Source organism: Scyliorhinus canicula, chromosome 8, assembly GCF_902713615.1.
Source record: "Scyliorhinus canicula chromosome 8, sScyCan1.1, whole genome shotgun sequence".
In the NCBI taxonomy this organism is placed as follows: Eukaryota; Metazoa; Chordata; class Chondrichthyes; order Carcharhiniformes; family Scyliorhinidae; genus Scyliorhinus; species Scyliorhinus canicula.
In genome coordinates, this window is record NC_052153.1 from 147,354,783 (window position 1) to 147,367,284 (window position 12,502).

The following is a 12,502-nucleotide window of genomic DNA, read 5'->3' on the forward strand; positions in this document are numbered from 1 at the left end:
GATAGTCTGTGACCACAGGAACCAGATTATGGAGGTCTGTGCAAGATACCCAGGTAGCTCTCATGATGCCGACATACTACAGCACTTGCAAGTGCCAAGGGTTTTCGCTTCTCCAGCTCACCTCAAAGTGTGGCTGACAAGGGGTATTCACTGAAGAGGTGGCAGATGACACCTGTCAGGCACGAGGACAGAGGCAGAGGAGAGATGCAACCGCAGCCATGTGTCTACAAGGATAATGGTGTCAGCCCTGTCTTGTTATGCTCCAAGTGTAGCATAAGCGGCGTCCTTGTGGTGTACTTAACAAAGGAAGGTTCAGACGTGGAGATAACTTAAACACGTTTATTAAACTATATACACTTCTATTACTCGGGTTCGACACTACTGTTAATCCTCCTATAGCTACCCAGACTGACTAACCAGTCTGCTACAATCCACGTGGTGGGAGTGATATTGAATCAACACTGTGTCTGTACTCACTGACTGTCTCCACTGGAAAGAGGCAGATCATGTGTGTGGTGTCTTTTATATGTGGGTTGGTGTAATGCCCTCCTGTGGTCATGTCGCCTCTGTGTGTATCGTGAATGCCCATTGGTCATGTTCTATCTAACTGATCTATTGGTTGAGTGCCTGTGTGTCATGTCTCTGGTGCTCCCTCTAGTGTCTAGCTAGTCTACATGTATTTCCATTAACCCCTTGTGTATTTACAGTGATTCATATCACCACATCCCCCCTTTTTTACATGTTACATATTTTCTGTGCACTAAGAAAATTGAACAAAAAACAGGCAGATAAGATATGGTATGTACATGTCAGGAAAACAGTGATTAAACAATAAGTCCAAATTATTTGTGTGAGTCCAAAAACCATCAATCATCATGGTCAAATGTCTCTCTTGGTGGGTTGGTGAATATGATGGTGGCATGTCCTTATGAATGCCATCAATGTCCCTGTTCAACAGGAACCAAGAAGTGGTCAAATCACTTGGCTGTCTGATTTGGATTCCCTTTTTTTTGTGATGTTTGTGATGGTGATGGTGGATGGCATCTTGTAGCTGATGAGTTGTTGACGTTGAAGAGGTACCATCAACAGTATAATTTGATGTCATGGATGTGCCATATGTTGAAGTTGGATAATACTGTGCATACTGGTTTTGGCCAAATGCCGTGTAGGAAGGGTAATCCTGATGAGAACTGTTGAAGCTTGTCGAATTGGAAACAGAATTGCTGCTCGCATAAATACTGGGTGATAGTGTGAAATGAGAACCTTGCATCTGATAGGAATATGCCGTTTGGCCAGGCTGGGGTGCAGCAAATCCTGGGCTGTAACTAAGGCATCCGGTCTGCAGTGCAGATTGTGTTTGCGGTAGTCCTCCTTCGGTCTTGATTCCATAAGTGGGCAATCCGTAGTGCTGGCCTGTTTGAGAATATGCTGCACAGACTGCTAGCTGCTGCATTCCTGAATACTGGGTTTGTCCAGCATAAGTTGTCATTGGCTGCACTGCTAGTGTGGATTAAATGTGTGGGTATGGCTTGGAAGGATATAGCTGTGGTGAATATTTGTGCATTCCTCTTGGACTGTAGCCACTGCTTGTTATCCTGAGCGTGCCGTCACTGAGGTTGCGGCACTCCCTGTCTGGAGTAAAGACCGGCTTACGTGCATCAGAGTCACTCGCCATCTGGAGTCTGGTCTGCTTCACCTGAGGCAGTGCTGGTTTGTTGATGCTCCCCGTCTGGAGTCTGGTTTGTGTCACCTGAGTCAGTGCTGGTATGTCGGTGTGTGGGAGAATGTACGAGCTCCATGCAGACAGTCAGCCAAGGCCAGAATCAAACCGAGTCCCTGGTGCTGTGAGGCAGCAGTGCTTATCACTGTGCCACCATGTTACAGACATATTGCGTAACATAATAAAACTACGAACCCTGGCCAAAGGCAGAATCACAATTATAATGAAAGGAGAGGATCGATGACAGTAACAGTATGTTCCAATTATAGTCAGGCCCATCCGGCCTTCCAAGGCAGTAAAGAAAGGACAGCAAAGAAACAGATCCACCCAGCTATCATACCAGATAACACAACACTCACCAGCGAAGAAGGGTCACATAGTCAACAAAGCCCCAGCCAAGAAGTGGGGGCTCCTGTCTGAGAAGAAGAGGAATTATCAAGACTCCCAAAAATTAGGCACCCCGGGAGAGAGGGCATAAACACAGAGAACTCTCCTCTCCCCACCCCGTCCCCCAACCGCAGGCCAGATCAGGATAAAATACAACACGATGCCCACCTGAATGAAGTGATGACCAGAAGAGGAGAAGAAAACCGCCAGAGAGGGGACACCCAGCCTGAGCGACCTTTGCATGCCGCCTTTAAACTTTGCACACAAACCACACAGCATGCCCCGCTGGCCCAATCCGGCTTGATTTACACTAGCTGCTACTTAAGTGGCCAGCGTGATATCCCCATTCTCAACTGATCACAGGTGGGTCAGGGATTCCCAGCAACTTCTAATTCTGTCTGCCGAGTGTGAGATGCTGGCCTTTGTCTCATTTTCAGAGAGGTTTTTGGCAGGCTTTATCACCAGATGTGATGTGTACTGCAGTATGAACTTTTATATGTGTTTCTGCTTTCATGAGAATGTTTAGTAATTTTACACTTGCACATTGAACTATGATACAATGTGCTCTTGAATTTCCCCATTCACAGACTTTATAAAATGAGATGGAGCCATCTTAACAGGAACACAAATTTCCCTTTCAGTAGGAGGTTTTAACTAAATGGAACTCACGACAAGTATAGCTTCAATCAGAAGACAAAGTCTATTAACTGCTGAAAGCAATTTGAAATGAGTGTATGATCTGGAGAATGCTATATATTTACATATGGCTGGAATGTTCTTGAAAATAATTTTTTGCCAACATTGTCGATTTATCATGTGCTGCACTGAGTTGGCTGTAGTGAGGGAGGAAATTGGAACGTGAAAGCTTATGTTTCAATGTTTACTTTATACTGACTGGATCTCAAATGAATTGTGGCAATTTCACTGCCGTGATTCACATTTTGTTGGCCTTTCCTTGCAAGGTTGAAAATCCAGAGTTATTGTAGAGCTCATGATGTTCAAACATGTTTCTATTTTGTATTAATTTGTGTTCTGAAGATTTGATGATGTGTCCCAAGACATCGCCCTTTGGGTGAAGGTGAACCTTGCATTGATCCACCAGAGGGCAGCACCAGCATGCTTTACTCAAAGTTTGGAATAAAATGGTACTGGCCTAAAATGCTATCTCGGCTGTATGTAATAATGCAGAAGCGCTTCAATGAAAACGTCAAGCTGCTCAATGGAGACACTGCTAAAGGTACCATAGATTAGAGAGATGGAAATTGTGTTGTGACAATTCCTCCTTTTCTAAAACAATTAATTTTTCCCCACTTAAAGTGGATAGCTCATGTGAAAAATACATTGTAGACGCAATATCGAGAGATTTTCCACAAGCTGTATAAATAGTTTTGCTCAATGGTTATTCCCTTTCCCTGCTGGATACGAAAAGGACATTCAGTCCAGCAGGCCATTTCTTCCACAGACCCGAGTAAAGTTTGCACCATCAGGGATTTTAAAACTTCACCACACCTTGAGGGAGGTTGTAATAATAATAATCTTTTATTGTCACAAGTATGAAGTTACCGTGAAAAGCCCTTAGTCACCACATTCCAGTGCCTGTTCGAGTAAGCTGGTACGGGAATGGAACTCACGCTGGTGGACTTGGTCTGCATTGCAAACTAGCTGTCTAGCCCACTGAGCTAAACCAGCTTTTGTTTCACCATATATACCAGTACGGCCTCCCTGATTCTCTGAGATAAAGCTTCATGATATCAATCTGACGCTATAACCGTCGCAGTATATCTCTGACTGCGAGATATATCTCTGGTCTAATTTTCTTGGTGAGAAGTACAAAGTCAGACTGTTAGTTAACTTCTGGCAGTCGGCTTCTCCTACTTTTGTGGTAAAAGCTTGGGAGATTGCATTGGAAAAGTACGCCATTCTTTTCTAACACCGCTGTCGTTGCCGTGCCCTCTCTGTGGGTGCTATGGGTGAAATAAGGCAATGTAGGTGCACATTCCCTTTCCTATTTGCTATCCACTGGTTCTGAATTATTTTGCCCCTTTCAGTAAATGCCTTTTCCTTTTTGGAATAGAAGGAAATGTGGGGACTAATGGCACCATCTTGACCGATATAAATGGACTGCCACACAAACTGGCTGAGAAAGCTATATTGCCCCGCGATGGTTAAGGACAAAATTGTACATCTCAAAAACATTGTCGGATATTGATTTTCAGTGCCACCAATTTGGGGTTTAAAGAAATTAACCCGTGAGATGTGATGACTATGCCACACTAACATTCCATACTCAGGAACATTGAAGCAACAAATGATAGACTCTCACAACTGTAAAGAGCTTGATCTGAGCACCGCACCAGGAAGACAAATTTCATGGCCCACGACATTGCCATAACAGTAGCAATGGCAATGTGACACACAGTAGCAATATTGAGTACCATTGAGGGGAATTGGTGCCCCAGTGGTAATGTGACAGGTCCCAAAGGCCCAAGCTAAGGCTTTTGGGCACAGGTTCAAATCCCAGCACAGCAGCTATTGAATTTAAATATAGTTAGTAAAAATTTGGAATTGAAAGCAAGTCAGTCTCAGTAATGGTGTAATATTCTATCATAAAAACCCACCTGGTTCACTGATGTCCATTAGGGAAGGGAATCAGCCATCCTTGCCTGTTCTGGCCTACGTATGATTTCAGATCCACAGTAATATTGTTGAGCCTTAACTGCCTTCTGAAATGGCCTTGCAGCCATTCAGTTCAAGAACAATTACCAACAAATACATTATAAATATAAATTATATATAAATATAATACATTATAAATATAAATTATATTAAAAATGCATGGCAGCGACTCCAAAGGTTCATTCGACAGCACATCCCAAACCTGCAACCTTAGAAGGACAATGGCAGCAGATGCATGGGAACGCCATCACCTGCAAATTCCCCTTTATGCCACACACCATCTTAACTTGGAACTATATCAGCATTCCTTCTCTGTCGCTGGATCAAAATCTTGGAACACCATCCCTAAAAGCATTGTAGGAGCACCTGCACGAATTAGATGCAGCAGATCAAGAAAGTGGCTCACCTTCTCAAGGTTGTCATAATATACACCAGTATATCATGGTGCAGACACACACTGATGGACACACACAGGGACCAATCAACATGTACAAACATCGCAGCCAATCACCAGTTAGAATACACACACTATAAAGTCAGAGGGCACCATGGTTCCCGCTCATTCTGGGTGCTGCCTCTGAGTGTAACAGGAACTTATTCAGCCCAGCACAGACTCACAACACGTGCTGAGAGAATCAACTGGTTCAGACAAGGCTTAGGTCTCTAGTTCAAGTTAGCATTATTTAGACCCACAGTCATCGTGTGTTAGTTAGTTAGAAGTAGGTAATAAAATTGAGTTGAACCTTCATCTGTGTTGGAAGTGTCTGTTCATCTCTCAAGCCTACACAAGCCAACACAACAAAGGTGACTCAGGGGTGGGCAACTTACCAGCGGCACCCACATCCGTTGAAAGTAATGAAAAAATGTACTGGAGATTGTCGATAGCTAAACAGTGCACTCCGCTATAGCATTGAGACCGACATAACATTTGCGAGCAAGGAGAAAAGGCCGAATAGTTTTCACCTTCGCTGTCTCAGATATAGCATCAGCTTTAGTAGCCACACAGCCTGAATGCATTTTAACCCAAGGTTTTCAATAGCATTACTGCAACAAAATATAAAATATAATTTGTAACAACTTCCTCCATTCATCACATACGGCAGAGACTGCCATGCCAAAGTGGGGCTGGTGAGCATAACGCAGAGTTGACAACCAAGGTGAAAGCATCATCTTATGAGATGCCAAGATCAAGACTTGGGAACATGTCCGTGACCATTTAGCTCGTATCTGGTTACATCTAGCACTACTTCTCATGTTTGTTTAAAATATGTGTGGCAGTTTTTTTACCGATACAAGGAGCATTTCTATTTGGCTGCCTTTTCTGATAGTAGAATATTCAAATAACACTTATATGAGGTTGTCTCTCCTTACAGTTTATCAGATTCCATTTTATGTTCATCTTTTCATTATAAATTTAACAGTTATTTGTATCATGTTTTTTTAATTTTCTAAGTTATTTATCTATTTTAGGCACTGTTTCAGTATTTGCCAGTAATGTTTCAGTTATCATATCACATGGTGGAATTGAAATGGGCCAAGGCATTAATACCAAAGTAGGCTCCATAATTTATAAAGTGATTCTTCATTGCACATATTCTGGTTGTTATAGTCTTTTTGAAATTATTTTTTGCATCCGTCGTTCTAATTTCTTAATCTCATGACCTCGCCAACATTCCCACCTTTTATTTTACTCCCACTAGAATCTCCCTGGTTTGACATTTTATCGTAGCAGGTCCAAGCCAAAAGCAGAGAAGGAAGCATGTTTCTCCTTTATGTCATTAGTAGCTCCTCCATTTAATGGTAGTATGAAGACCCCTCACCCACCTACCCTCCTCACCCACCTCACTACATCTCTTAGCCTGCAGTATGCCCAATTACCCCTCCTCATAGCAGTCACCCCCTCCTATCCCTCATTACCCCCTCACCCCTACCCTATTACCCCCTTACTCCTCCTCATCCCCCCAACCCATTCACCCAGTCTCCATTTTATAATTGTCTTTCACAAGCCCCATAATATCATTTGGAAATTGTACAAAAGCTCATCAAACTGTCAAACTAAACAATCACATGAATAGGCACAGGAGAAACTAAATACCATTTTAGAGGATCACAAATCTGTCACGGTAGACAAGCAATACTTTGCCCAGGCCAGCTGGAATAACATCTCTCCACTTCAATACCCATTATACCCATTAGTCCTATTGGAAGCAGCCAAGCCATCAATCACATACTCTCCACATCTAAATAAGCAAACTTTGTTCTGTTGATACTACCAGTCATTTTGAAGTCAGGCAAGAGTCAATCAAACATTCCTGAGGCAGCTGTCAAAACTTACTGTACTGTGCAAAATCAATTAGGGTTTTGATGTCAGGCAAGATCTCACAGATCTGTCAAAGCATTGGACAACCGAGCAGGAGAGTGAATTGGACTTCAAAGAAATGCACATACATCTGCCAATGCTTTGAAGCAACCAAACAAAAGGATGAAGCAGGTTTCAAAATGTAAAAACAGGAAATCAGTGGGATATTTCACATACTCAGTGCTGGATCTTACAATGGGCTAACATTTCACTATTATGCAATGCAGAATTGCACAGGACCCAATGGATGATGTATTCTCATACACCTGAAGGCATTTCCACTTTCATGATGCTGTTCCTTCTCTTGATAGTTTCAGAAATAACAAGCTGGCAAACACATTATAGTCACTTACCTTTTCAAATCTGTCATCACTCACTGGGCAGAGCTATTCAAGTGAATGGCAGTGAGTTTCTATCTCTGAAGCAAAGCATATTACTAAGGAAATTCATGCTTACCAATCTTTTGGCGCAAAACCAGCATAACTTAGTTCTGTGCAAACTTTCTTGAAATAAAACGGTGCAACACTCTTCCTATCCTGCAACGCGGAAAGGATACAAGCCCACATTGCTCTTTAGCTTTAAGGAGTACTAAAATCATACCAATCCACAACTTCTCTTCTTCCAATTTGTGCAAATGGCTATTCCAAAATGTAGTCTCATTTGCTGCTGTTAAGAATCAGCAAGTATTAAGCATTAGAAAATTAACCAGATGTCAAGTTAAGTCCATGCAAAATGTGCATTGCCCACTTCCCCTGGGGTGAAGAGGGGGAAAGATTTGATCCAGTTTCCAAACTGTGCTTTAATTGGTTGATGTTGAAACTTTTAATTGATTGCTACCTCTTCTTGTAAATCAGGTTACTCAAGTATGTGCCCATATTTTGGGAGTTGGTGTTGCTCTCACCAAAAACCAACAAAGATAATTAACAGCCCAAACTCTGGTATAACTGGTCGCAGCATCCCCACTGAGCTTAACTGTTTAGTGAGTCTTTGTCTTACTCTGTACAGACATCCATTAATTAACCCATTAATGTGCATTCAAAGATTAGATTGAATCATTTTATGATGAGTTTTCATCATTTCCTGCCAGTATCTATAAGGAGTGCTCCTGTTGGTGGTCTCTCTCTCTCTCTCTCGCTCTGTCTCTTTCTTTTGCTCTTTCTCTCTCTCACACTCTCGAGAAAGGCAATGCATTGATCTATTTTTGAACCTACAGAGAACTTGAGTGAATCAATCCACAGTAAAAACATTACAGGCTGCAGACAGAGACCTGGATCTGAAAGCTTACTTTGAAGGAATCATTGAATTTACAGTGCAGAAGGAGGCCATTCAGCCCATCAAGTCTGTACCGGCTCTTTGAAAGAGCACCCTACCCAAACTCACACCTCAACCCTTTCCCCATAACCCAGTAACCCAACCCAACACTAAGGGCAATTTTGGACACTAAGGGCAATTTAGCATGACCAATCCACCTAACCTGCACATCTTTGGACTGTGGGAGGAAACCGGAGCACCCGGAGGAAACCCGCGCACACACGGAGAGAACGTGCAGACTCCGCACAGACAGTGAACCAAGCCGGGAATCGAACCTGGGACCCTGGAGCTGTGAAACAATTGTGCTAACCATGCTACCATGCTGCCCTCGGTAGGTCTGCTTAAAGACAACCATCTGAAGGAAGGTCTGCTTAAAGACAACCATCTGAAACAAAGACTCTTTTTTCTTTTTAATTATTATTTTCACCCCTCTCCTCCCCTCTGTGTTTATCTGTCATGTGTGTGTGTGTAGAGATTCTGGGGGGACAAGTTAAAGTGGGGGATTAGGAATTAGATGATAATTAACCAGTTGTATTTGCTGCATATTTCATTACAGTTCTTGTTATAAATACAAAGTATTTGTGTTTAAATTTACAAACCAGGTGACTGTAATTATTGGGCAGCCCGGGGATTTTTCTAAGAATTATGGGTTAATTCAATTGTGTTGCGACTATAAGTCAAGTTGGACTGGAATTGGCCGTGCACTAGCCCAGGGTGTTGTCACACTCCTCATCTTCTGACCTGATATCATCCACATTCAACTGATCAACCGCCTCATTACTATCACCTCGAGCATAATACCAACACTAAACACATCTACCCCGCCCACCCCTTTGCAACATTCTGAAGGAACAGTTCCCTCTGTATCACCCTGGTTCACATCTGAATCACTTGTATACTCCTTTCCTTCCTACCAGGTACACGTGATGCGACACCTGTACTTTTGCTTCCTATCTTCCCACTGACCAGGGCCCCAAGGTTTTCCAGGTAAAACTGCGATTTGCTTGTACATCTTTCAATTTAGTATATTGCATTCATAGCTCACAATGCAGTTTTTCTCTACACTAAGGAGACCAAAGCAGATTGAGTGACTGCTTTTGGGAGCCATTCTGTTCTGTCCACAGAGTGACCCAAAGCTTTTGGTAGCCTAATGTTTTTGTTCCCTGTCCCACTACCTCATTGACCTATCCATTTTTCTATTCTTTTATGCGATGTGCAAATTGCTGGCAAGGATAACATTGTTACTTACTGCCCTTAAGAAGGTGGTGGTGATTTTCCGCCTCCTACATTGTTTCAGTGAAGCTGAAGGCAAGCTTACTGGGCAGAATTTTATTAAAAATTGTGTCAGGCTATGACTGAAAACCGGCTGTATCTCTCCGGATGCACAACCAAGTCTATATTCTGGCACTTAGTGCACAGAAAATCTGGAGATCAGTTTATGCCATCACGGGCGAGTCCTGATTGAGCCAGAGAGTGCAGATTGTTTAACTTCTTATCTAAAAGATAGCACCTCCACCACTGCAGGGAAAGGGAAAGGCAAAAAGGAGAAGGATGTGGGACCACGTACTTAATATAGGGTGGAATCAGTACCTTAGTGAGAGAGGATAGTAAATCAGAACACCAAGACATAGAATCAGTTTGGGTGGAGATAAGAAAAAGCAAGGAATAGTATACACTGGTGGGAGTTGTTTTAAAGGCCACCAACCAGTAGTAGTGATGTCGGGCACAGCATAAGTCAGGAAATTAGTGAAGCATGTGAATAATGACATGGCAGAGAAACTAAACAAATATTTTTGGGCTGCCTTTCCAGAGCAAAGTACAAAAAATCTTCCAGAAATACCAGAGAACCAAGGGGCAGCAAGTATTGAACATAATTACAATATGTAAAAAGTAGTACAGGAGAAATCAGCTGGGCCAGATGATTTACATCCCAGAGCGTTGAAAGGGGTGGCTGTGGAGATAGTGGATGCCTTGGTGGTCACCTTTCAAAATTCTGTAGATTCTGGAATGGTTGTTACAGATTGGAAGGTAGAAAATGTAACACCACTATTTATGAAAACAAGGAACCTGTTAGCCTGACATCAGTAGCAGGGAAAATGCTCGAATCTATCATAAAATATGTGACAACTGGGCAATTACATGAATGTATTAACAGGAAATCATGTTTGACAGAGTTTTTGAGGATGTAACTAGCCGAATAGAAATGGAAGAACCAGTGGATGTGATTTATTTGGATTTTCAGACAGCCTTTGATATGATTCAATGCAAGATGCTAGTAAAACAACCTTGGATGGGGCTAATATAATTTCTCAGCACAGCCCCATTCACTGGTGTTGCAGTTCTCTCTCCCTGCCACTTGACAATGGGATATCCCACTGAAGCCACCCATGCCTCCAGGAAACCCATGGGCAAGGATTCGCTGACATTGTGAAAAGAGAATCCTAATGGGCAGAGAGTTCTGGCCACTGTGAAAATAAAATCATAGGATTCCTTAGCACATTAGTTCTCAATACTCGAGAATAAAGACACATACTTTTTCTACTGGAGAAAGTACTTTAATGCATCTGAATGATTTCCCACTGCTGGTCAGTTTAATGGCCATTTATCTTTGAAGAAAAATAAACTTAACAACATTCAAATATGACATGTGAGGTCAGACTTCAAACTTGCCTATCAAATTATCCCAATTCTAGGCGAAGCAGCTTCCCTGGTTCTTAACTCCTTTGAGGAGTCTTGATCCACTCCTCCTACAAAAGCATGCCTGACTCCATCAAAATTTCAGGGGGTCTGGAATGTCCATCCTCATAAGCGAGTAAACAAACACCCCGCTGCCTCCATTCTGACATGGAGAGAGACATAAAACTTGTTGGTCTGGTATTTCCTAACTCAGCAGCTCCATCTCATTAATCTGACATTGATTCCAGCAACATTAATATAGCCATCAGCATCATTATTATTAAGAAATTAATTAACTTTTCTAAAGCACCATTCATCCTACATCAATTCATTACTTTTCAAAGTTACTTTCTATTGATGTTATGATGAATGCAAAACATGCTGCAAGGTCCCAGAAATAACAATGATAGAAATAGTTACATTAATGGTCAGTTTTAGGTGGCCACTCATCTTCCTTCTCCTTATCATCTGCAGCATGAACCCTAACATCGATATTGGACAAGTTGAGGGTGTTTTTGTCATGGGCATGGGATATTGGCTGATGGAGAAGGTGATCTATGAACCCAAGACTGGAGATGTAATGAATGCAGGGACATGGGATTGCAAACCGCATTCAGCAAGGTAGGTTAAGAATGGAAGAAAACATGGTCTGGATTCTCCATATTTGGGACTAAGTCTGGTAAGAATCAATTGCGCTTTTTTACTTTCCAAGTAATTAATTTTATTAGCATTTAAGTATAACATTTTTACAAGTAGCGATTCATACAACCTTTAAGTCAGTAGAACAACTCAAAACTCAGATTCTTCTGTTTCAGGGAACAAAGATCTTAAACTTAAACTCCATTGTGTCTGCTGTTCTCTGGTCTGCCTACAGGACTATGGGTTGAATTTTCCAGCTCCATCCCAGTTGGGCATGGGGCTGAAAAATGCAGCAAACTGCTCAAAAATCCATTGACCTTGGCGGGAGATCCCACCGGTGGGAAGGGCTGTAAACGTTCACTCCATGGGCTGTATTCTCTTCTGCCCCGCACCTAAATCGCATTTAGCGCGGGGGTGGGGAATCAACTTTCACGCCGAAATCGGGCCCGGTGCCGTTCTTGTAATTCTTCTGGTGCAAAACAAGAATTCAAAACATCCCCCCTCACACATGTTCTGATGTTGCCTAAGGAAGAGGTTCAGTGACTTGAACACTTTTTTATGTTTGAACCCTTTTTATTCCCAGCATAACTATCCCCATAAACACTGACAATAAGTTTCTTCAGTCCTAGCCAGAATTTTTCTCCATGCATATTTCTACCAATTACTCTATCACTGTACTACCACTACTATTGACATATTCATCATCATGTATGCCCAAGCAACAAGGTTTCATG

General features: G+C 42.2%; 1 pseudogene; it reads right to left on the reverse strand.

Annotated features, from left to right (window-relative positions):
• Positions 1–760: 760 nt before the first annotated feature.
• Positions 761–1,675, reverse strand: LOC119969927 (annotated as a pseudogene).
• Between the last annotated feature and the right edge of the window lie 10,827 nt (positions 1,676–12,502).